The following is a 25,686-nucleotide window of genomic DNA, read 5'->3' on the forward strand; positions in this document are numbered from 1 at the left end:
CTAATTGAAAACACAGACAACTTAATAAAAATACCTCTCAGGACAGTAGTAACTGACCCCTCTCTCCTCCTTTAGGTCCCAGGTTAAATGGTATTTCCTTGGCGAGTCTTCCCTGATTATCTACCTAGAGTAATTGTCTGTAATTCTCTTCTTGGCCTTTTGTTTTCCTCATAGCCCTACCTTAACACTCAACAGTCTAATGAGGTGGTGCTACCAGTACTCCCATTTTACAGATGGGAAAGCTGAGTCCAAGGAAAGCTTAGGCCACACAGCAAGTAAGAGATAAAGCCAGGGGTGAACCCAGCCAGTGTGGCTCCAGCATCCTTGCTCTTAACTCCTATGCTCTAGGGCTTAATCTAGAATTTGAATAAAAAAATGGAAAATAACAAAACAAAAATATCTGGATTCATCATTCACCACAAGGATGGAGTAGAAAGGAGTGGGAAAAGACTAACGGAGAAAGGAAAGGAACTTCTTGGAATAAAACAAGAAGTTTTTTTTGTTTGTTTGTTTGTTTTTTTTTAAGGAGAGCATGTAGGATGATCATCTGAGGGTGTAAGTGCTGCTGCTGCGTGCCCAGATCAGCCTGGGGAAGTGCTGGCTTGTCTGGTTTCCCCGTTTTGGCTCAAGAGCTTACCTGTCAGAGTGAGCATGATGTTGCCGCCAACCTTCCAAATGTCATGGTGTATGCTTCCCTCATGCTTAGGTTAAATTCTTCTGCTAATACTCTTACATGTTTTTCTTTTGGAGACATCTTGTGCAAGTGTAAAAGAATTAGTTGTGATGAAAGCCACCTGATCAACAGCTATAACCTGGAAGAATTTCTACTTCTAGCCCTACCTGCAAATTGCTTAAAATAAAATACTACATATGTCTACACTTCATGGAGCGTTCCAATCTCAGATTAAAGCCAACCTTTTATTCCAAAACAGGACATGCCTGAAAGTGTGCAAGGAGTCCTAAAAATGAACAACAAAACTTGGATCTTATTTTTTCACTGAGCACAAACCTAGTGGGTTTTTTTTTTGATGTAGCTGCCTTGAGGATCAGGCACACCCTGATTCAAGTAATCAATGGAATGCATGTGAAAATGCATTTAAGTATGAATTACTACATGTAACCAGAAGCCATGGAATTCTAAGAAGCACTATTAGAGGACTTTACCATCAGTTCAGTTGAGTTCAGCTGCTCAATTATGTCCGACTCTTTGCGACCCCATGGACTGCAGCATGCCAGGCCTCCCTGTCCATCACCGACTATGGGAGCTTACTCAAACTCATGTCCATCAAGTCAGTGATGCCATCCAGCCATTTCATCCTCTGTTGTCCCCTTCTCCTCCTGCCTTCAATCTTTCCCAGCATCAGGGTTTTTTCCAGTGAGTCAGTTGTTCACATCAGGTGGCCAAAGTATTGGAATTTCAGCTTCAGCATCAGTCCTTCCAATGAATATTCAGGACTGACTTCCTTTAAGATAGACTGGTTGGATCTCCTAAGTAGTCCAAGGGGCTCTAAGAGTCTTCTCCAACACTACAGTTCAAAAGCATCAATTCTTTGGCACTCAGCTTTCTTCACAGTCCAATTCACGCATCCACACATGACTACTGGAAAAAACATAGCCTTGACTAGATGGACCTTTGTTGGCAAAGTAATGTCTCTGCTTTTTAATATGTTGTCTGGGTTGGTCATAGCTTTTCTTCCAAGGAGCAAGCATCTTTTAATTTCATGGCTGGAGTCACCATCTGCAGTGATTCTGGGGCCCCAAAAAATAAAGTCTGTCATTTTTCCCATTGTTTCCCCATCTATTTGCCATGAAATGATGGGACTGGATGCCATGATCTTAGTTTTCTAAATGTTGAGTTTTAAGCCAACTTTTTCACTCTCCTCTTTCACTCTCATCAAGAGACTCTTTATTTCTTCTTCACTTTCTGCCATAAATGTGGCATCATCTGCATATCTGATGTTATTGATACTTCTTCCAGCAATCTTGATTCCAGCTTGTGCTTCATCCAGTCCAGCATTTCGCATGATGTACTCTGTATAGAAGTTAAATAAGCAGGGTGACTATGCAGCCTTGATGTATTCCTTTCCCTATTTGGAACCAGTCTGTTTTTCCTTGTCCAGTTCTAACTGCTGCTTCTTGACCTGCATACAAATTTCTCAGGAGGGAGGTCAGGTTGTCTGGTATTCCCATCTCTTTAAGAATTTTCCACAGTTTGTTGTGATCCACACAAAGGCTTTGGTATAGTCAATAAAGCAGAAGTAGATGTTTTTCTGGATGATGTTTTTCTAGATGTTTTTTGATGATCCAACAGATGTTGGCTTTCGTTCCTTTGCCTTTTCTAAATCCATCTTGAACATCTGGAAGTTCATAGTTCACGTACTGTTGAAGTCTGGCTTGGAGGATTTTGAGCATTACTTTGCTATCATGTGAAATGAATGCAACTGTGCGGTAGTTTGAACATTGTTTGGCATTGCCTTTCTTTGGGATTGGAATGAAAACTGACCTTTTCCAGTCCTGTGGCCACTGCTGAGTTTTCCAAATTTGCTGGCATATTGAGCGCAGCACTTTCACACCAGTGTCTTTTAGGATTTAAAATAGCTCAACTGGAATTCTACCACTTCCACTAGCTTTGTTCGTAGTGACGTTTCCTAAGGCCCACTTGACTTTTCATTCCAAGATGCCTGGCTCTAGGTGAGTGATCACATCATCATGGTTATCTGGGTCATGATCTTTTTTTGTATAGTTCTTCTGTGTATTCCTGCCACCTCTTCTTAATATCTTCTGCTTCTGTTAGGTCCATACCATATCTGTCCTTTATTGTGCCCATTTTTGCATGAAATTGTTCCCTTGTTTTCTCTAATTTTCTTGAAGAGATCTCTAGTCTTTCCCATTCTATTGTTTTCCTCTATTTCTTTGCACTGATAACTGAGGAAGGCTTTCTTATCTGTCCTTGCTATTCCTTGAAACTTTGCATTTCAATGGGTATATCTTTCCTTTTGTCCTTTGCTTTTCTCTTCTCTTCTTTTCTCAGCTATTTGTAAGGCCTCCTCAGACAACCATTTTGCCTTTTTGCATTTCTTTTTCTTGGGGATGGTCTTGATCACTACCTCCTGTACAATGTCACGAACCTCTGTCCACAGTTCTTCAGGCACTCTATCAGATCTAATCCCTTGAACCTATTTTTTCACATCTACTGTAGAATCATAAGGAATTTGATTTAGGTCATACCTGAATGGTCTAATGGTTTTCCCTACTTTTTTCAATTTAAGTCTGAATTTGGCAATAAGGTATTCATGATCTGAGCACAGTCAGCTCCCAGTCTTGTTTTTGCTGACTGTATAGAGCTTCTCCATCTTTGGCTGCAAGGAATATAATCAATCTGATTTTGGTATTGACCGTCTGGTGATGCCCCGTGTGTAGAATCTTCTCTTGTGTTGTTGAAAGAGGGTGTTTGCCATGACCCTCTTTTCTGCTATGTTTTTTGTTAGGTGTTTGCTATATTGGAAGACAGTGTTTGCTATGGAAGGGGGTGTTTGTATGACTTTACCTTAGACCCTTTCTTAGTATGGGGTTTGAGACCCTAACTCTGTTCTCGTGATGGAGTCTCCCAATCAGGAAGAAGAGCGTTCAGAATCTGAACTTTCAGTGAACTGACAAAACTTGCCTGAGGTGTCTCTCTTGCTCTTTTGACTGCTGTTCCATTTGTGAATCAGAATTCTGTGTGGGGACAGTAGGAGCCGGTCACCCTGCCCTCTGCAATTCAGAAGCTCCCTCTGCAGGTCAGTCTAGCATTTACAATAGCAGGGCCAATGGAACACATGGGGGCTCTCACACCACAAACCTACTTGATTAAAAGGCTCTAAGTCAAGTTAATAAACCATTAAAGTATTCTACCTCCCCACCACAATAAATAAACCTCCGTGACAACAAAATTGAAAAAGTGTAAAACTATGTTTTTTAATGACTGATAGTCAGTGGAACATCAAAGATGACTAATATTCATTAGTACTGTGTATGTCCCAATTGTTGATGGGTCAGCAATGCTGAGATGAGTCATAAAATAAACACATACATAACTCATAGATATTATATGTGTATTGCATAAAATTTCATTTTACTGGCCTCCATTTTTGTAAAATATGATGTGATATTATGGTTAAGATGTTCACATAGATTTTTCTTATATTGACAGTAATGCTAAATTAAATCATCTTTCTTGAGTCATGGTACTTCTTATATTCATTTTATTAATTCAGATAAATTTCTTTCTACTGAGACAATAACTTGGAATTGTTAATAAAATTCTTATTATAAATTGAATTTGTTAAATGCCCCATTCGTTTTATATATTGCTTTAATGTTCAAACACTGTAATAAAATCAGATATGAAATTTTTTCATTTTTGTGGAAAATATAACAACAATTTCATCATTCATACTGCCATGCATTTTTAACTTCCGTTATCTCCTAAAGCAATATCTAGATCCATAAAATATTTAGGTTCTCTTCTTTCAAATTTTTCAAAACTGAGTTATTATAAAGAAACCAAAGGCAGCAGTAAGTTTCTCAATTTAGAAAAATCTTACAGTTAAGACTACCCCTTGATCCATGGTGGCCAGAAAATAACGGTGACAGAAATGAGTTTTAGGACTACATAAACATAAGTCCTTCGCTTTAGAGTGTTCATCACATTATTGGAGTGCCACTTTTGTTAAGCAGCTTCCCAGTTTATTTTTATTTAGTAAGATTGTTTTCTCAATAAAATATTTTAAGTCTTTTATCAAATAAAGTTTTAAAAAAAGGTGAAAAAGTAAAAGTGTTAGTCACTCTGCTGCTGCTGCTGCTAAGTCGCTTCAGTCGTGTCTGACTCTGTGTGACCCCATAGACGGCAGCCCACCAGGCTCCCCCATGCCTGGGATCCTCCAGGCAAGAACAATGGAGTGGGTTGCTACCTCCTTCTCCAAAGCATGAAAGTGAAAAGTGAAAGTGAAGTCGCTTGGTCGTGTCTGACCCCCAGAGACCACATGGACTGCAGCCTACCAGTCCATGGGATTTTCCAGGCAAGAGTACTGGAGTGGGGTGCCATTGCCCTCAGTCATGCCCAACTCTCTGCAAACAGACCCTATGGAGTGTAGTCTGCCAAGCTTCTCTGTCCATGGAATTTTCCAGGCAAGAATACTGGAGTGGATAGCCATTCTCTTCTCCAGAGGATCTTCCCAACCCAAAGCTTAAACCCAGTCTCCTACATTGCAAGCATACTCTTTACCATCTGAGCCACCAGGAAAGTCCCAGAATATTTTAAGTCCTTTATCAAATATAGTAATAAACAAACTTTAACAGTTTGCAGATTTTATAAAACTTTTGCAAACATTATGAATATCAAGCCAGAGTTTGCACTAAATTAATTCTGGATAGCATACATTTAAAATTAGTTTCTGCAAAAGGCCATGATTCACTTTTTATTTATGCATTTTTGAGATGCCCCATAACTGTTCTAGTATGTCTTCTATAAATTTAATCTAAATGTTTTGGTAACATTGAGCTGGCATTGCCAGGCATCAGGTGTAGTGGCTGTAATGTCAATTTTCATATTTATTTCATCACGATGTTTTATATTTGGACAGATCCAAAAAAAACATGGTGCATAATCTCTGTATTATTCCATAGGATGTCATGGCTATGAAAACATTAGAATTTATACCTTCTAGTAACAAACACACTAAGTAATTTTCATTCAGCTACTTGGAAATAAATCATACCTGATTTTGGAGCATTTTTTATGATAATACAAGTATAATTATGTTCAATATTATATTTCAAATAAAAAAGAAAAATTAAAGTCTACTTTGGTGAACATGATTCTGGGTAGAATGATGGACACAACAGAGACATATGGTTGTTAGAAAGAGAAGAAGAAAATGTGGGATGATAATTTGACCCTAAAAAACTGGCTTACAGTCAAGAGCTAACCATGTATCTTGTAATATAACCTAATACAGCAAATAAATTAAAAACTGCAATTAAAATTCTTGGGAAGTAGATTCCATCTTCTAGGTCTCCCAGGTACAATATCCTTTAACCTAGGTATCCCCACCTTTAAAACCTTTATGTTCCTGTAGAGACTTAAGGAAGACCGATTTACTCATTAGACTTTTTTAAAAATTTGGCAGAAAATATCCGAAATTTATAGTTATAGCTATGGAGAAGCAGAAAATAAAAAATACCTTTATGTTTTATTGTCACATCACTGGATCCAAGAGTTCTAATCTCAAACTCCTTTTCAGCTAGAGGAGATTGCTCTTCTCACTACAGCAGTTTCCCCTCTTGCTGAGCACTGAGGGAAAGTACCACAAGAGGGCGCCCGGAGTTTGCAACTATTCAGCCAGCAATACCCAGTGCTCTACCTGACAGGCATCAGCTTTAGTTCAGTCCCTAAGAAGGTCCCTTAACCATCAGAGCTCCAATGAAACAAGATCATGAGTCTATAAATATGTTTTGCTTGACCTCAAAAGAAGAGAGAATAAGAATCTTGTCGGCTCCAGAAGTCTACAGTCTTAGTTATCATCTAAGCAGGTGAGAAAAATATTAAACAGACCCTAAAGAGAGCAAAGGCTTAAGAACAGAGCTGATAACTTATAGGTTCTTTCACTCAAATTGTGCAGATTAGTAAATTTTGGGTCTGATGAGTGTGCATAGGAGAATTTCTGCCAAAATATCAAACACTAACTTACCTTTAAGAGCATGTGGTAATGGTCAAGTACTGCATTATTTAAACTCAGGCTGAGTTGACCTTATATAACAGTTTAGTTCAGTCGCTCAGTCGTGTCCTACTCTTTGTGACCCTATGGACTGCAGCATGCCAGGCCACCCTGTCCAGCACCAACTCCTAGACTTTACTAAAACTCATGCCATCCAACCATCTCATCTTCTATCATCCCCTTCTCTTCCCACCTTCAATCTTTCCCAGCATTAGGGTCTTTTCAAATGAGTCAGTTCTTTGCATCAGGTGGCCAAAGTATTGGAATTTCAGCTTCACAATCAGTCCTTCCAATGAATATTCAGGACTGATTTCCTTTAGGATGGACTGGTTGGATCTCCTGCTGTCCAAGGGACTCTAAGAGTCTTCTCTAACACCACAGTTCAAAAGCATCAATTCTTTGGCACTCAGCTTTCTTTATAGTTCAACTCTCACATCCATACATGACTACTGGAAAACTATAGCTTTAACTAGATGGAACTTGGTTGGCAAAATAATGTTTCCACTTTTTAATATGCTGTCTAGGTTGGTCATAGCTTTTCTTCCAAGGAGCAAGCATCTTTTAATTTGATGACTGCAGTCACCATCTGCAGTGATTTTGGAGCCCAAGAAAATAAAGTCTGTCACTGTTTCCACTGTTTCCCCATCTATTTGCCATGAAGTGATGAAAATACAATACTTTGGCCACCTGATGGGAAGAGCTGACTCATTTGAAAGGTCGTGATGCTGGGAAAGATTCAGGGCAGGAGGAGAAGGGGATGACAGAGGATGAGATGGTTGGATGGCATCACTGGCTCAATGAACATGAGTTTGAGTAAGCTCTGGGAGTTGGTGATGGACAGGGAGGCCTGGCGTGCTGCAGTTCATGGGGTCGCAAAGAATCAGACACGACTGAGCAACTGAACTGAACTAAACTGATGGGACCGGATGTCATGATCTTAGTTTTCTGAATGTTGAGTTTTAAACCAACTTTTTCACTCTCCTCTTTCATTTTCATCAAGAGGCTCTTTAGTTCTTCATTTTTTGCCATAAATGTGGGGTCATCTGCATATCTGAGGTTATTGATATTTCTCCCAGCAATCTTGATTCCAGCTTGTGCTTCATCCAGCCCAGCATTTTGCATGATGTACTCTGCATATAAGCTAAATAAGCAGGGTGACAATATACAGCCTTGACTTACTCCTTTCCCAATTTGGACCAGTCTGTTGTTCCATGTCCAATTCTAAATGTTGCTTCTTGACCTGCATACAGATTTCTCAGGAGGGAGGTCAGGTGGTCTGGTATTCCCATCTCTTTAAGAATTTTCCACAGTTTGTTGTGATCCACACAGTCAAAGGCTTTGCTATAGTAAATAAAACAGAAGTAGATGTTTTTCTGGAACTCTTTTGCTTTTTCAATGATCTGACAGATGTTAGCAATTTGATCTCTGGTTCCTCTGCCTTTTTTAAATCCAGCTTGAACATCTGGAAGTTCACAGTTCACCTACTGCTGAAGCCTGGTTTGGAGAATTTTGAGCATTACTTTGCTAGTGTGTGAGAAGAGTACAATTGTGCAGTAGTTTGAACATTCTATGGCATTGCCTTTCTTTGGGATTGGAATGAAAACTGATCTTTTCCAGTCCTGTGGCCACTGCTGAGTTTTCCAAATTTGCTGGCATATTAAGTGCAGCACTTTCACAGCATCAGTTTTTAGGATTTGAAATAGCTCAACTAAAATTCCATCACCTCCACTAGCTTTTTTCGTAGTGATGTTTCCTAAGGTCCACTTGACTTTGCATTCCAGGATGTCTGGCTCTAGGTGAGTGATCACACCATCGTGATTATCTGGGTCATGAAAATCTTTTTTGTATAATTCTTCTGTGTATTCTTTTCACCTCTTCTTAATATCTTCTGCTTCCGTTAGGTCCATACAATTTCTGTCCTTTATTGAGCCCATCTTTGCATGAAATGTTCCCTTGGTATCTCCAATTTTCTTGAAGAGATCTCTAGTCTTTCCCATTCTGTTGTTTTCCTCTATTTCTTTGCATTGATCACTGAGGAAGGCTTTCTTATTTCTCCTTGCTATTCTTTAGAACTCTGCATTCAAATGGGTATATCTTTCCTATTCTCCTTTGCCTTTGGCTTCTCTTCTTTTCATAGATATTTGTAAGGCCTCCTCAGATAACCATTTTGCCTTTTTGCATTTTTTTTTCTTGGGGATGATCTTGATCACTGCCTCTTGTACAATGTCAGGAACCTCTGTCCATAGTTCTTCAGGCAGTCTATCAGATCTAATCTCTTGAACCTATTTTTCACATCCACTGTGTGATCACAAGGGATTTAATTTAGGTCACACCTGAATGGTCTAGCGGTTTTCCCTACTCTTTCAATTTAAGTCTGAATTTGGCAATAAGGAGTTCATGATCTGAGCCACAGTCAGCTCCCGGGGTCTTGTTTTTGCTGACTGTATAGAGCTTCTCCATCTTTGGCTGCAAAGACTATAATCAGTCTGATTTTGGTGTTGGCCATCTGGTGATGTCCATGTGTAGAGTCTTCTCTTGTGTTCTTGGAAGAGGGTGTTTGCTATGACCAGTGCATTCTCTTGGCAAAACTCTGTTAGCCTTTGCCCTGCTTCATTCTGTACTCCAAGGCCAAATTTGCCTATTACTCCAGATGTTTCTTGACTTCCTACTTTTGCATCCAGTCCCCTATAATGAAAGGGAAATCTTTTTTGGGTGTTAGTTCTAGAAGGTCTTGTAGGTCTTCATAGAACCGTTCAACTTCAGCTTCTTCAGCATTACTGGTAGGGGAATAGACTTGGATTACTGTGATATTGAATGGTTTGCCTTAGAAATGAACTGAGATCATTCTGTCATACATAATACTGTTAACATAAATATTGGAGGTTTCATATGATAATATCCCTAAGGCAAGTAATTTGTATTTATGATCATGAGCTGCAAATTTTATTTATAAAGGCAAAATGGAAATATAACTTTCAGATATTCTGTCCCAAATATTTTTAGCGTTATGATTGATGTAAAAACTTTTTTCATGTTGAAAAATGTTTCACCTGGTGTCAGCACTCATTGCCTGACTGCCTATGAGCCACTGTCCACAATACAAAGGTGGAACCTGCTGCAGAGCCAAAAGTTGTCTTGCCTTTGGATGGAAGACAAACTACACATTACAGGAAATATATAATTTAGTGGCTTCTTATACTTTTGATGTGTACATTTTTTAAAAGGACTAACATCAGTTTACATAGTTATTTGCAATTGCATACATCAAGGCTATATATTGTCACCCTGCTTATTTAACTTCTATGCAGAGTACATCATGAGAAATGCTGGGCTGGAAGAAGCATATGCTGGAATCAAGATTGCCGGGAGAAATATCAATAACCTCAGATGACACCACCCTTATGGCAGAAAGTGAAGAGGAACTCAAAAGCCTCTTGATGAAGGTGAAAGAGAAGAGTGAAAAAGTTGGCTTAAAGCTCAACATTCAGAAAATGAAGATCATGGCATCCGGTCCCATCACTTCATGGGAAATAGATGGGGAAACAGTGGAAACAGTGTCAGACTTTATTTTTTGGGACTCCAAAATCACTGCAGATGGTGACTGCAGCCATGAAATTAAAAGACGCTTACTCCTTGGAAGGTAAGTTATGATCAACCTAGATAGCATATTCAAAAGCAGAGACATTACTCTGCCAACAAAGGTCCGTCTAGTCAAGGCTATGGTTTTTCCAGTGTTCACGTATGGATGTGAGAGTTGGACTGTGAAGAAAGCCGAGTGCCAAAGAATTGATGCTTTTGAACTCTGGTGTTGGAGAAGACTCGTGAGAGTCCCTTGGACTGCAAGGAGATCCAGCCAATCCATTCTAAAGGAGATCAGTCCTGGGTGTTCATTGGAAGGACTGATGCTAAAGCTGAAACTCCAATACTTTGGCCAACTCATGCAAAGAGTTGACTCATTGGAAAAGACTCTGATGCTGGGAGGGATTGGGGGCATGAGGAGAAGAGGATGACAGAGGATGAGATGGCTGGATGGCATCACTGACTCGATGGACATGAGTCTGAGTGAACTCTGGGAGTTGGTGATAGACAGGGAGGCCTGGCATGCTGCAATTCATGGGGTCGCAAAGAGTCGGACACGACTGAACAACTGAACTGAACTGATGTTAAAATTACAAAAGGAAGATTGGACCAAGTTATTGCAATAACTTTTTAAATTATACTTGAGCCTGATTAACCCATCTTATTCAAGACCAGCAAGTTGAACCTGGTGTTTGATAAAACTGATGGGTAAAATATTACTTTCTAAAGGTTGTATTTTTTTTTTTTTCTTGGTGGTTGGTCAATATGAACTAGTTACAAATACCTTTGCCTAATATGACCTATACAAAATTTAAAATCTTGGGAACATGTGGAATTTAGTCACATCACATAGGAAACACTGGTTCAGGAGGTTAAATCACAGTCCTAGTACACAGAAATGTTGCTATAAAGGTAAAGGGTGAAAATTATTATTAACAATGCTTCTTTATTCTTGCCATTACCCTTGTTTAATGAGGAACACCAGACTGATGTGATTTATGAATCATTCATTCACCAACAATAACCTCAGTTACCCTGTTAGGAGGTGGACAGTGGCTCAGCTCACTTCTATTTTTTTAAACTTTCACATTCTATTTTCAAAAATGAAGAAGTGAGAAAAGAATAATGCCAATACTGTGGAGCATTTGAAATCTTTACATCTCATAAATTAAAACCATAAATTCACAATGTAATTATGCAATTTGTAGGATAATTACAGAATAGTATATGAAACAACTATTGTATAGTGCCCTACAGACTATACCATGTAGTAAAGGGACACAGATCTACAGTTACAGAATGAACATCTTTCAATTCCCTTAGTGTATCTCTGTGTATAGAACTTCGTACAATAGATGATGATACTATGGAAACCTTTTGAGCATGTGAGGGCTGACCGAGGGGCCTTCATCTCACCCTACTCACCCATGATAGTGGGAGACAGATTTGATTCTTGCCCTCACAAATCTTGAATTGCTAGCAGGGAGACAACTTTCCCATGGGCAATTTAGGGTACAAGATTGAGGCCGCTCTGAGGGCCATAGCTATTACATAGGACAGAACAAGCATCAACGAGGAAGCCCCAGTCTTGTTGGAGAGCATTCTGAGCTGAAACTTCAAGGATAGAATAGGAGTTATCCAGTGGAATAACAGGTAGAGAGAATCCAACAGGCTGGAAGGGCAGGCCCAAACACACGGGAATTTTCACATGCACGTGTGTGTGTGTGTGTGTGTGTGTGTGTATGAATTACTTTTCTGTACACACAAAAGTAACAGAACATTGTAAATTAACTATACTTCAATTAAAAATAGCTAAAGATTAAAAAGAAGATATAAATAAATGAAAGGAAAAACCATGTACTATATAGATTTGAAGACTCGATATAAATTAATAACTCATATAACTCAATATAAAGTTAATGAACCTCTCCTCTGCCCCCAAAAAAGTTAAAGGAGGACTTTTAGCATGAAGGTTAGATTTTTAGTTCCAAGTCCTGAATTGTGACATATATCTATTGAACATTCAGTTTGGAAATCCAGGCAGGACATTCACAAAAAAATCGATTAGGAGATTCTCAATCCCAAAACCAGAGGGGTTTTTGTTTTGTTTGTTGTTTTTTTTAATAAAACATTCTATGACAGAGATATTGAAGCTAAATAAATAAAACATTTGTTTGAGAACAGTGGTTTTCAAGTTTGAAACGGCTTCTACCCATTTGGCTTATGAAATTCATTTTGTGGGCCTTAGGACTGGCATTCTTAGAATAAAACAAAATAGGAAAAAAACAGAAACAGAAAGAAAATATCTGAGAATGTCCCACATATTAATAATGTTATTTTGTGAAATATCTATTTCAGTTTGTGTATGTGAGAAGTGGGGGAGCAACATATTTCTTACTATATGGGTGGTCACGGTCACAAAATTTTTAATAACATGCTGACATAGAAGTTAACCAAAAAAGCTGCTGAATTATAAACTTGAAGACATTTTAAGAATGAAGAGAGAGTGGTGACATGAAAACTTCATGCTTTGGAGAAAAGGAGATAGAAGATTAACTGAAGAGGGTTTAAAGATTTGGGACCATTCAATAGCATTCTGGGCTCCCCCAGTGGCTCAGATGGTAAAGAATCCACCTTCAATGCTGGAGACCGGGATTCAGTCTTTGGGCCAGGAAGATCTCCTTGGGAAGGAGATCTTTTCCGGTTATACTGTTTGAGAGTCATGATTTCATCTTTAAAAAATTATACTCTAATAGGAGTGGGGGGCAGAGAAGGCAATAGCACCCCACTCCAGTACTCTTGCCCGGAAAATCCCATGGACGGAGGAGCCTGGTAGGCTGCAGTCCATGGGGTCACAAAGAGTCGGACACTTACTGAGCGACTTCACTTTCACTTTTCACTTTCCTGCATTGGAGAAGGAAATGGCAACCCACTCCAGTGTTCTTGCCTGGAGAATCCCAGGGATGGGGGAGCCTGGTGGGCTGCCGTCTATGGGGTCACACAGAGTTGGACGGGACTGAAGCGACTGAGCAGCAGCAGCAGCAGGAGCGGGGGAAAGAGGAAAGGAAGAATATGGAGCCTTGGCTAGCAGGAAAGGATACTTGGCCACAGCTGAGGGCTGGTGTGACCCAGTTGTGGTTATATTAAGAGAAGAGACTGATGAAAGGAAGAGAGGAAGCAATCAGAAAGAAGGTCCATTTGACACGCTTAACAGGAGATAGCAATGTAGCACTTTTACAAGAGAGAGTTTGTTGTAAACAGAGCTGCTAAGTTGCTTCAGTCATGTCGGACTCTGTGCGACCCCGTAGACGGCAGCCCACCAGGCTCCCGCGTCCATGGGATTCTCCAGGCAAGGGTACTGGAGGGGGTTGCCATCTCCTTCTCCAATGCAGGAAAGTGAAAAGTGAAAGTGAAGTCGCTCAGTCGTGTCCGACTCTTAGCGACCCCACGGACTGCGCCCTACCAGGCTCCTGCATCCATGGGATTCTCGAGACGTAAGTCTAAATAAAATATAACATGTGGGAACCGATACCTGTTCTTTCCACACATTCTGGCAGGGCATTCTGTGTTTAGAGTCCACAGTCTAGAGGATGTGACACAGCTTCAGAGGTGATTCAGAAGAAAGTTCTATTTTGTTTCCATTGTCTATCTGCAAACAGGGATATGTCCCACCAAAATCAACTACTAACAAAATGAATTAATTATTCATTATGATACGTCACTCAGATAGAGTTCAGAAGAATTCCTACAGAGAAGTCAGTATTATCTTGGTTGTGTCAGTCTCTCAGTCTGGTTTGACTCTTTGCAACCCCATGGGCTGTAGCCCACCAGGCTCCTCTGTCCATGGGATTCTCCAGGCAAGAATACTGGAGTGGGGAACTACTCCCTTCTCCAGGGTGTCTTATTGATCCAGGAATCGAACCCGGGTCTCCTGCATTGTAGATGGATTCTTTACCATTTGAGCTATCAGGGAAACCCTGATTATCAGCATTATCTAGCAAAAAGCAATTAGAAGTGTGTTTAAATGAGCAAGGGTATCTTTCACTAAGTAAAAAAAAGAAAAAATGGCATCAGTAAAGCTAACACTTGCATTTCTTCAACAGCACCAACCTGTTAATTAGAATGGTTAAGATCCTTAAATAGAATTCAAGTGGTTTATTTCAATTCCAAAATTAAGTTAATCAGAGCTTCCCTATAACTTTATAAAATTAAATTCCATTTATTAAATCTGGACAGAGAGTTTGAGCAGAATTTGGTTTTGGTTCCATGGTCTAAATATTTATAATAGGTCTCATATGAGAGTTCACATAACTCTGAGTAAAAGGTACCAATTCTATAACAAAAAGGCATTTGCTATACATTCCAGCAGTAACATAAAATGCACACATGTGCCATATTCAGCAGGACAATAGAGAAGGTTCTACCAACGATACAATGCATAATAATAAACCCAAGTGGTTTCTTGCAGTCATCACAATCAAGTCTGTCTGGCATGAATTTTGTATTCACTTTCCTCACAAAGATTTTTTTTTTCCAACTGTAAGCAAACATAACACTTCAAAAGGCAAAAAAAGTCAACTTGTACAATGTTCCTACAAGTTCATACAACACATTTGAATTTGCAACATGCTCAGACACTCCAGTACTGTTGCCTGGAAAATCCCGTGGATGGAGGAGCCTGGTGGGCTGCCGTCTATGGGGTCGCACAGAGTCGGACATGACTGAAGCGACTTCCCTTTCACTTTTCACTTTCCTGCATTGGAGAAGGAAATGGCAACCCACTCCTGTGTTCTTGCCTGGAGAATCCCAGGGATGGGGGAGCCTGGTGGGCTGCCGTCTATGGAGTCGCACAGAGTCGGACACGACTGAAGCGACTTAGCAGCAGCAGCAGCAGACACTCATGCGTGCATCTTGGCATAATATAAACCTAAACCACAAGCAGTACGTAATGCTTCCCTTTAGACAGCATTTCACAATCCACACAACATATCTGAGTACATCATCTTCCTCACAATTTTATAAAGTCACTCACTGTTATCATCTCCATCTTATAGATGAAGAAATCAAGGTTAGAAGTCTGGTTTGTGGCCACAGAACTGAAGAGAGGCAAAGTCATGTATCAGTTAAGGTCTTCTGTTTCCAATTTTCATGTTTCACTCTCAAACATAATTCATTTAGGTAAAACAAAAACTATGACATGTTCACCATTGCAATTAAAGCAATTAGTACTCCCTGGATTAAAGTCCCAAGTCCACCACTTATTAGCTATGTGTTTTTAGTCAAGTTACTTAACTTCTCTGTGCCTGTTTCACCAGCTCTAAATTTGAGATAACAGTATCCCCTACCCTACTCATTGCCATAAGGATTAAAATATTTATGAATCCCTTAAAACAGTATCTGGCACCCAGTAAAGAAAATACTACTCTTTAAATTTCAGCATACCAAAGTAAAACATTGACGCCAAATGCCTGGTTCACTACCTGACGTCTGCTGACTCATATATCTGATGATCTACGGGCTGCAGGTGCAGGAAGGTGGAACTTCCAGCACTGATGCCCGCATGCTCTCCAGGAATCCTGCCACGAGGGGTAGGGGAGCTTCCTTTTCTACCTTTTATTGGGCAATTTCATAGTGTCCTATCCAAAGACATGGAGGAACTCTGCCACTTGGGACTCATAGCCTTCTTCCAGCCTGGGGTAGTAATTATATGGTATATTTTAAGAAGTCATACTCTTTTGTATCTTAATTTGTTGAACATAACAGCCGCCACTTACTGAGCAACTATGAGATGTACAACATGTGGTAGGTGTTTTCAGCTATTTTTGTACTCCTTACAAAGTATACATCATTCAGTTCCGTTCCGTTCAGTTCAGTCGCTCAGTCGTGTCTGACTCTTTGCGACCCCATGAATTGCAGCACACCAGGCCTCCCTGTCCATCACCAATTCCCGGAGTTCACTCAAACTCATGTCCATCGAGTCGGTGATGCCATCCAGCCATCTCATCCTCTGTCGTCCCCTTCTCCTCTTGCCCCAAATCCCTCCCAGCATCAGAGTCTTTCCAATGAGCCAACTCTTCGCATGAGGTGGCCAAAGTTCTGGAGTTTCAGCTTTAGCATCATTCCTTCCAAAGAACACCCAGGACTGATCTCCTTTAGAATGGGCTGGTTGGATCTCCTATGCATCATTACCTCCATTTAAAAAGCAGAACTCAAAGGAGTCAATTTATCCAAAGACATGGCAAGTTGTAAAATCAACATTCATTTGGTTCACAGCTGCTGTCTGACCAAAAGCCCTGCCCCTGACATCCTACAGTGCTTCCTCCAAGTTGTGCCATATCCATGTACCCTATCTTGCATTATCCTATGACAAAACCTAACTGATCCTATTTTGTTTTATGCTCTGCCTTGTTTCAAGAGGACTGGAGACCCCTTATGCAAATATATGGACCAAATATCAATTTTCTAAAAGGATGGAAAAGAGAAACAAGAGTGGAAACCAGATAAAAAGTTCGTCTATGAAACACACGCAATAAAGGTGTGTGAAAATGGCTAGTACTGGACTATGCTTCAACTTCCTATTAGCAATGAAGAATTAACTCCTTCTCCTTTACTGTGGGAGAAGCAGGAAACATTAAGATTATGCGGTGGAAGGTGGGTCCAGGAACACACTAGTTACTGTTGAATACAGCAATGCTGAACTATTCAAAAACCACCATTAATTAGCCAAGCAGACCTGACTCCTAATTTCAATTTGGCCACTAACTATCTGGGAGATTTTAAGTTAGCTTTTTCACCTGTAAAACTGTGTTTATCTCACAAGGTGATTCAGAGCACTAAATGAGTGGCAGACTATAAAGTATACTGTCTGACAAATAACATATGAACTCAGTAATTGCTAACTAGTTATTAGGATAATAGTCATGTATGGATGTGAGAGTTGGACTATAAAGAAAGCTGAGCACCAAAGAATTAATGCTTTTGAACTATGGTGTTGGAGAAGACTCCTAAGAGTCCCTTGGACTGCAAGGAGATCCAACCAGTCCATCCTAAAGGAGATCAGTCCTGAATATTCATTGGAAGGACTGATGTTGAAGCTGAAAGTCCAATATTTTGGCCACCTGATGCGAAGAGCTGACCCATTTGAACAGACCCTGATGCTGGGAAAGATTGAAGGTGGGAGGAGAAGTGGACGACAGATGATGAGATGGTTGGATGGCATCACTGACTCAATGGACATGAGTTTGAGTAAACTCTGGGAGTTGGTGATGAACAGGGAGGCCTGGTGTGCTACAGTCCATGGGGTCATAAAGAATCAGACACGATTGAGCTGAACTGAACTGAAGCTTTTCCTCCTTTTCACCTTTTATTTCTCTTCTTCTTGCCTTCTTCTTTCCCTTCTTTTTACTTTCCTTTCTTTTCTGGCCAATCCCCTAGAGAATTTATCTCGATTCTATCCATGTCAAGAGATTGCTATATATTGTAGGGATCAACTCTAAGGTGCCACTGAAGATAGCCAAGTTCTAGCTAAAGAAAAGTGAAGATGCAAAATAAGTACATATGTCTTCTGGTTTTAAGAAATTCATATTCCTAACATGGAGTGGACAAACAGATATTTTAATGCCTACAAGCCGAGGATAAGACAGAATAAAGAAACATAAGGAAACAGGCACTGAAGTCTGGACACAATATGGTGAAAAAACAGCTAGGAATCTGCATAGGGTATTTCAGGAGCATGGAGATGAGAGGGTCACATACAATAATGAACAATTATAATAACATACTTGTTAAAGTCTTCCCTGGTGGCTCAGATGGTAAAGCATCTGTCTACAATGTGAGAGACCTGGGTTTGATCCCTGGGTTGGGAAGATTCCCTGGAGAAGGAAATGGCAACCCACTCCAGTACTCTTCCCTTGAAAATCCCATGGACAGAGGAGCTTGGTGCAGGCTACTATCCATGGGGTCGCAAAGAGTTGGGCACGACTGAGCGACTTCACTTTTTTTTTTCACTTTAAAGCCAAAAGAGAACAAAAGGGGGTTTTTGTTTGTTTTTACTAAGAGCTTCAAGAGAAGTAACTTGAGAAAGAAGGAAAGAGAGGAAGAAACAGGTAGGAGGAAAGAAGGCAATGCAGGATAATGGGCAGCAAACACACTCAGCTCCCTTGATTCCATATCAAGCACCTACAGGCTTCTGAGAATCTAAATCAAATATATACTATACACTGTACACTGGCAAATGCCTTAAATCAAAGAAGATGACAGGAGTCAAGGACAGAAGGTGTATCAGCTTCTAATGAACACCTTCTTGGCCAGAGGTTCCAATTTTTGACTTCTGCAATGAACACATGATCCCTAGTGAACATCAAGATATCACAAAACTAACGCTGGGAAGTTTCCATATAAAAATTTGAGAACTTGGCTTTTGTAAAGAACGCTCTTGATTCCAAATGTCACGAGACTCAGATTTCAGAAGAGACTGCTAGTATTTACCTGCTCCACACGAGGTGAACACATTCACAGGGAAGAAGAGCATAGCGTATGGGGCAAGCACAGGCTTTGGAACCAGAGACCTGCGTGATTTTTTTCCCCTGTGGGACCTTGACCGTGTTTCCTGACCTCTCTGTGCCCGACTCCTCAAGGCTGACATGAGAATTAAGCCTAGTAATTGTAAATCATGTAATAGAGATGAAATATAAGAGACAGTAGAATGTTTTTTGGGGGCTAACTCAAAACAAAAAGGGGGGTCATAAATCCATTATTGTATTTATTGTAGTAACAATAAAATATGTTTGTTTTGGGAAATACAAATTGTGAGAACTGTAAAAAATCATCTCCTAAGAAGTCACTGTATTTTTTCATTTTTACCTTTCTTAGTTCTGAAATCAATTAGACTGGTAGTCATATTTCTAAGAGTATTATAGTATATATAATTATAACAGATGCTTAAAGTCCTTTGATGGCTTTTTAATTGTTTTAAAAGAGTAAAATCAGTGTTTACATGCTGCCCCCAAGCAATAATTCTGTCAGATCTCCTTAAGACAGCACTGAGTTCGATCCCTCCTTGGAAGGGAACCCTGCAACAAGTCACAGGGTGTGCCCACAGCTCCGAACTCATGTTAATGGCTCCACTGTGGGTCTGGTTCCACCCTCTCAGTCTGTGGGAAACTTGCAAAAGATAATTTTGGTAAAACTCTGCCTGTGGCACTCTGCCTGTTGAATGCCCAATTCTAATATCAACCCAATCATACTCATTCCTCCTCACCAGGGCCACAATATACGTACCTTAAAATGGACATAGATGTTCTCACAAGCTTATTCTAGAACAAACAAACAAGTCTGAACAGAGAGTGCCTCTCAAGTCTTACGTTGGAGTTATCATTCAGGGCAATCAGGTTGCTGACTTTGGATACCATTTGCTGTACTGTAGCCAACAGAGTCTCCTCCCTTGTAAATTTCTGGTTGAACCCCAATACATCATGCTGAATAATACGAGGTTCAAATGAATCTGCAAATGAATCTGTAGACGTTCAGATAGGTCTGTCTGGAAGCAGTATGGTAAGATGGTGAGCAGGGAAGCTAGTAGATGTCTGTATACATCTACTTGCTCAGCAAAGAAGACACTAGATTTCTCCATTTTCTCAAATGCCTATTGTATCTGTCACATAGGGTTGCTTAAGGAACACTGGAGAAAATTCAAAGAGAAGTTATTCTGCAGCGGACACTAAAGAGTGTTATCAATATTGTTACAGGTTCTTATGAAAAGAATCAGAGATAATACTTAGTGCCCAGATCAAAAAAAGAGGACAGTATCTCAGATTCTCCTGCTCACATCTATGAAATAGTTCAAGTAAGTTACACTGCTGTTTCTTTTGTTAATGTGCCAACCATGGAGGAGGCATTATTTCTTTCTCAACCCTATTTCTAACATATAAATATAGAGCAAAGACTCCTTTTGGACCAGATTCTTTCACTGACAATGTTTGTCTGTGAAGTTTGAACCAAATCTGAGACACACTTGCATTAACTACTTCAGATTCTGGGATCCTCAGCTCATTTCCTACAGACTTGCCATTGAGGATAGTCTGTGTTTTCCCCCGTATTTGATTTTCTATTATTTTATATTTTTCTACCTTGCAAGATAATTAGGATATATTAAGGATCATCATTTGTAGGACTGTATATCAGTTCTATTCAAGTTGGCCTCATCATTGGACTTCATCTACTGCTCTGAGCCCACTTGTCCACTGGAATGTTATTCTGTCTCCCAAGCTTCCCTGCATGCCCAACCTGCCTGCCCACTCTCCTCTGTCAAGAGCTAGATGAAACCTTTTCTGATTCCTGGTAGAATGGATGACTCCTCTTCTATGTATCTACCACATCCCAAACACAGCCCTGCCTTTGCACTGGTAACAATTTTCTCCCCCTATTCATATGTGCATAGTCTTCCTTCTAAAAGATGGAATCCACTCCCTGGAGGATCTCCAGGGTCAAGTCTGTTTTTGTCTCCAAAGCTTATCACAGAGCAGGCATTCAGTCCTCTGTTGAGTGGGTTGGGTTGACAGGTGGATGGATGGATAGATGTAAGAAATGAGTAGACTGTCAGATAATGATTTCAAGAGTTCTTTCTAGAGTGTCGAAAAGATACCTGAATGGAACTAGGGATGCTGCCTCCCAATAGGAGTAGTTAGACACAAACCCAATTATTATGGGACACAAGGCCCTGGGGCTGTCAGGTCTCTAGGTGTCAGATGGCCACCCTCCCCTGCTCTTCCCTGATCAGGTTATATCCAAGTCTGACTTTGATTCCAAAGCTGTCCATGAATCCCACAAGGCCATACCATGCTTGCTTTGTAAATAGAGGACATAAGTGAACTTGGACATAAGCTGAGTTTTATATTAAGTCCCAAACACTAGTTTTAAGTATTCGCAACATATTCTCTTCAAAATAATTCTTTGAGTTTTAAACAGCTTTATCTTTTTTGTCCTTTTAAATTAAAGACCAAATAAACTTGTTTAATTAAATTTCTCTTGTTTACGTAGCTTATGTTAGAAATAGAATCTTTAACTCTATCAGAATCTACATTCAAACTTTTCCTCTCTAACTTCGTGTTTGTCTTGGAAACACATGGATTTTATCTATTTAATTATAACCCACCTCATCGCATCTACCATAACAATCCCTGCAAATGGCACAATGACCACAATCACAATCCTGAGTAAAATGGTCATAGCAAATCACATTGGGTGATTTTCTTACAAAATACTCCATTTAGGAAGTATATTAATTTAATATGTAGGATTTTTACAAAAGATAAAATCCCCTTCTGTTAAATATATACATGTCAAGTTTACTAATTGCTTTGTCTATATTTTTCATAATAAATTCTCAAGCAAAATAGAGATATGAATATTATTACGCTTATTTTGCAGATTGAGAAACTAAAGGTCAGTAAGTCTGATAATATACGCAAAGGCATAAAGGCAGTAAGTTGTAGATCCAGTATTCAACCTTAGGTCTTCAAGATTCCAAGGAACAAGACCAGAGATAACGGTACCTTTTCTATTATTTACTTAGCTTGTACATAGTCAAAGTCCTAGTCTATTCCCTAATTTCTTGATCTGATCTCAATAAAACAAAAGTTTTTGAGTCCACTGCTCCTTCTAAGGACACAATATTGTATAGTCTTTAGTAGGGACCCTAGAGAAGGAAATGGTAACCCACTCCAGTATTCTTGCCTGGAGAATCCCATGGACAGAGGAACCTGGTGGGCTACAGTCCATGGGGGTCACTTAATCAACTTAGCGATTAAACCACTACCACCATAGTAGGGAAAATGGGGGCAGAGAAAAAGTGAAGAAAGAGGAATATTCTGAGGACCCTTTCAAAAATGCGTGGCAAAACCTGAGTTGCCTTTGATTATTAATGAGAAATATCAAGAAAATACATGAAAGCAGCTAAAAAATGAATAATGATGAAAGCAATGTAGCAAAATAACGCATGCTCTGCCTAATCAGAGATAACATCATCAGACACAGTAGACATACTGGAAAGTTCATGCCCAAATCATCAAATTTATTGCTCAAAGAGATTCCCAAATGGATACAGCCAAGCATTTCCTTAATAAAGCCAATGTGCTGAATTCATTTCTGTACCAAATTTCACTCTCTGTGGGAAATCAACTTCTTTCTTCAAACTCTGAGACACTGTTTGATAAACTGTCTATGCTTTCTGTCTTAAAAAAATGTCATCTTAAGTTATAGTACATCAAACAACATGAATGAATTTTCATAGGGATACACTCAGGAATTTTTCCAGATTGAATATTTTATAGCTTGATTAAATTCCTCAGTGTTGCAAAACATCAGCAGAGATGAAGACTAGGACTCCAGCATTAGAGGTAGCATAATTCCGTTTCTAATTCATGTAACTTATGTGGTTCTGAGGGCTACCTGGAGAATAAGAAAAGTACATTTAGAGATGATGACATCATGACTGTTCAATCTTATTAGTCTTTTATTTTATTTACCTTTTTATTCTATTGCTAGGTTCACCTGAAGAAGGGGAAAAAGAGATATGTGATTTTTTAAAAATATGCATTAGGCTAAGTTTTCAACTTAAAGATAATTCATTTAGAAAGCATGTTCTGAAGTGGTACTCTATTAATTTACATTTATGTGTATGTTGCATTGTTTCCCTGAAAAGCAAAATCATGAGAAGTCTGCTACCTGTATGAACAATTACTGTAGCAGAGGACTCAAAGTCAAGTGATGTGTGCAAAAGCCATGTTTGCTACTGCTAAGTTCAATGTTATAGTAGTGCAGAACAAGAAAGGTTTATGAGCTTGTTTCCCTTGGTATAACTTTTATGGGTTTTGATCATTATTGATCAGGATAGATACTTTCCCAGGATAAAAGTAACAGTTATTGTAACATATATAAACACTAACCAATATTTCATGCAAAGATGGGCTCGATAAAGGACAGAAATGGTATGGACCTAGAGAAGCAGAAGATATTAAGAAGAGGGGGAAAAACAGAAGAACTGTATAAAAAAGATCTTCACGACCCAGATAATCACGATGGTGTGATCACTCACCTAGAGCCAGACATTCTGGAATGTGAAGTCAAGTGGGCCTTAGAAAGCATCACTATGAACAAAGCTAGTGGAGGTGATGGAATTCCAGTGGAGCTATTTCAAATCCTGAAAGATGATGCTGTGCAAGTGCTACACTCAATATGCCAGCAAATTTGGAAAACTCAGCAGTGGCCACAGGACTGGAAAAGGTCAGTTTTCATTCCAATCCCAAAGAAAGGCAATGCCAAAGAATGCTCAAACTCCCACACAATTGCACTCATCTCACACACTAGTAAAATAATGCTCAAAATTCTCCAAGCCAGGCTTCAGCAATATGTGAACCATGAACTTCCAGATGTTCAAGCTGGTTTTAGAAAAGGCAGAGGAACCAGAGATCAAATTGCCAACATCTGCTGGATCATTGAAAAAGCAAGAGAGTTCCAGAAAAACATCTATTTCTGCTTTATTGACTATGCCAAAGACTTTGACTGTGTGGATCACAACAAACTGTGGAAACTTCTTAAAGAGATGGGAATACCAGACCACCTGACCTGCCTCTTGAGACACCTATATGCAGGTCAGGAAGCAACAGTTATAACTGGACATGGAACAACAGATTGGTTCCAAATAGGAAAAGGAGTCCGCCAAGGCTGTATATTGTCACCCTGCTTATTTAACTTATATGCAGAGTACATCATGAGAAATGCTAGGCTGGAAGAAGCACAAGCTGGAATCAAGATTGCCAGGAGAAATATCAATAACCTCAGATATACAGATGACACCATCCTTATGGCAGAAAGTGAAGAGGAACTAAAAAGCCTCTTGATGAAAGTGAAAGAGGAGAGTGAAAAATTTGGCTTAAAGCGCAACATTCAGAAAACGAAGATCATGGCATCCGGTTCCATCACTTCATGGAAAATAGATGGGGACACAGTGCAAACAGTGTCAGATTTTATTTTTGGGGGCTCCAAAATCACTGCAGATGGTGACTGCAGCCATGAAATTAAAAGACACTTACTCCTTGGAAGGAAAGTTATGACCAACCTAGATAGCATATTCAAAAGCAGAGACATTACTTTGCCAACAATGGTCCGTCTAGTCAAGGCTATGGTTTTTCCAGTGGTCATGTATGGATGTGAGAGTTGGACTGTGAAGAAAGCTGAGCGCCCAAGAATTGATGCTTTTGAACTGTGGTGTTGGAGAAGACTCTTGAGAGTCCCTTAGACTGCAAGGAGATCCAACCAGTCCATTCTGAAGGAGATCAGCCCTAGGATTTCTTTGCAGGGAATGATGCTAAAGCTGAAACTCCAGTACTTTGGCTACCTCATGTGAAGAGTTGACCCATTGGAAAGGACTCTTGATGCTGGGAGGGATTGGGGGCAGGCGGAGAAGGGGACGACAGAGAATGAGATGGCTGGATGGCATCACTGACTCGATAGACGTGAGTGAGTGAACTCTGGGAGTTGCTGAGGGATAGGGAGGCCTGGCGTGCTGCGATTCATTGGGTCGCAAAGAGTCAGACACAACTGAGCGACTGAACTGAACTGAACTGAAGCAATATTTCAGTGACACGTATAGACTCTTTAGGGGAAGTAATTATTAAAGAGATTTTGACCATTATAAAAATTGAGGCTAAATGTACACTAATCTTTTTGCAATTAGATTTAGCAAAAGCGTCTCTGAATCACTCATGCAGGTTATTTTCCATATTCCTAGATATCTGCATCCCTGCCCTACTAGGTTGCTTTTCCTAAAATTTTATCAAGGAATCTAAGGAGACCCGGCTATTCAGTTTGGTTGGCTTCAATGTCTAGCTTTCTACAACTGAGCTTGAATCCATCTATTCCTTTGGTATCTCTGAGCTTAGTTTCCCAGAACTCTAACTCAAAGGCACGCTTCTTCTATGAGAAGGCAAAGAATAAAACAAGGCTCATGCACATACACACTTGAAAGTGCAAGTGAACTCATGTTATTTCTTAAATTACACATGTCACTAGCTCATCTACTTCCCAGCCAACTGGATTTAGTTTAGAGAAAGTGGCCTGAGAGGGGGTGTGGAAAAAGGAATATAAAATCTGGAGAACTCTAACTTCATGCAAGATATAACTGAACTAAAGCTCTGTGCTTTGAATAAGTGACAACATCCTGGGATTTGAGTTTTATTACAAAACTTCCATCCAGAGAATGCAACATTCAATTTCCTAAAATATACAAACTATTTAATTGGTCCTAAATAGAAAATAGAAAGTGATATATGACTAGTCTTTTTTTCCTAAG

At 39.7% G+C, this 25,686-nt stretch overlaps 1 protein-coding gene across 16 annotated transcripts in view; it reads right to left on the reverse strand.

Moving 5' to 3' along the window:
- ADAMTSL1 (ADAMTS like 1) overlaps positions 1-25,686 on the reverse strand; it is a 1,145,195-nt gene that overhangs the window by 755,100 nt on the left and 364,409 nt on the right. For 15 of the 16 annotated variants that reach the window (XR_008713477.1, XR_008713475.1, XR_008713480.1 and 12 more), the window contains one exon: positions 22,379-22,784. The exons of the other annotated variant lie outside the window; for it this stretch is intronic. The gene's annotated coding sequence lies outside the window, so the exon portion shown is untranslated. Of the gene's footprint in view, positions 1-22,378; positions 22,785-25,686 lie in introns of those variants that run through there. 16 annotated transcript variants of the gene reach the window in all.

Source organism: Bubalus kerabau, chromosome 4 (genome assembly GCF_029407905.1).
Source record: "Bubalus kerabau isolate K-KA32 ecotype Philippines breed swamp buffalo chromosome 4, PCC_UOA_SB_1v2, whole genome shotgun sequence".
NCBI classification, from domain to species: Eukaryota; Metazoa; Chordata; class Mammalia; order Artiodactyla; family Bovidae; genus Bubalus; species Bubalus kerabau.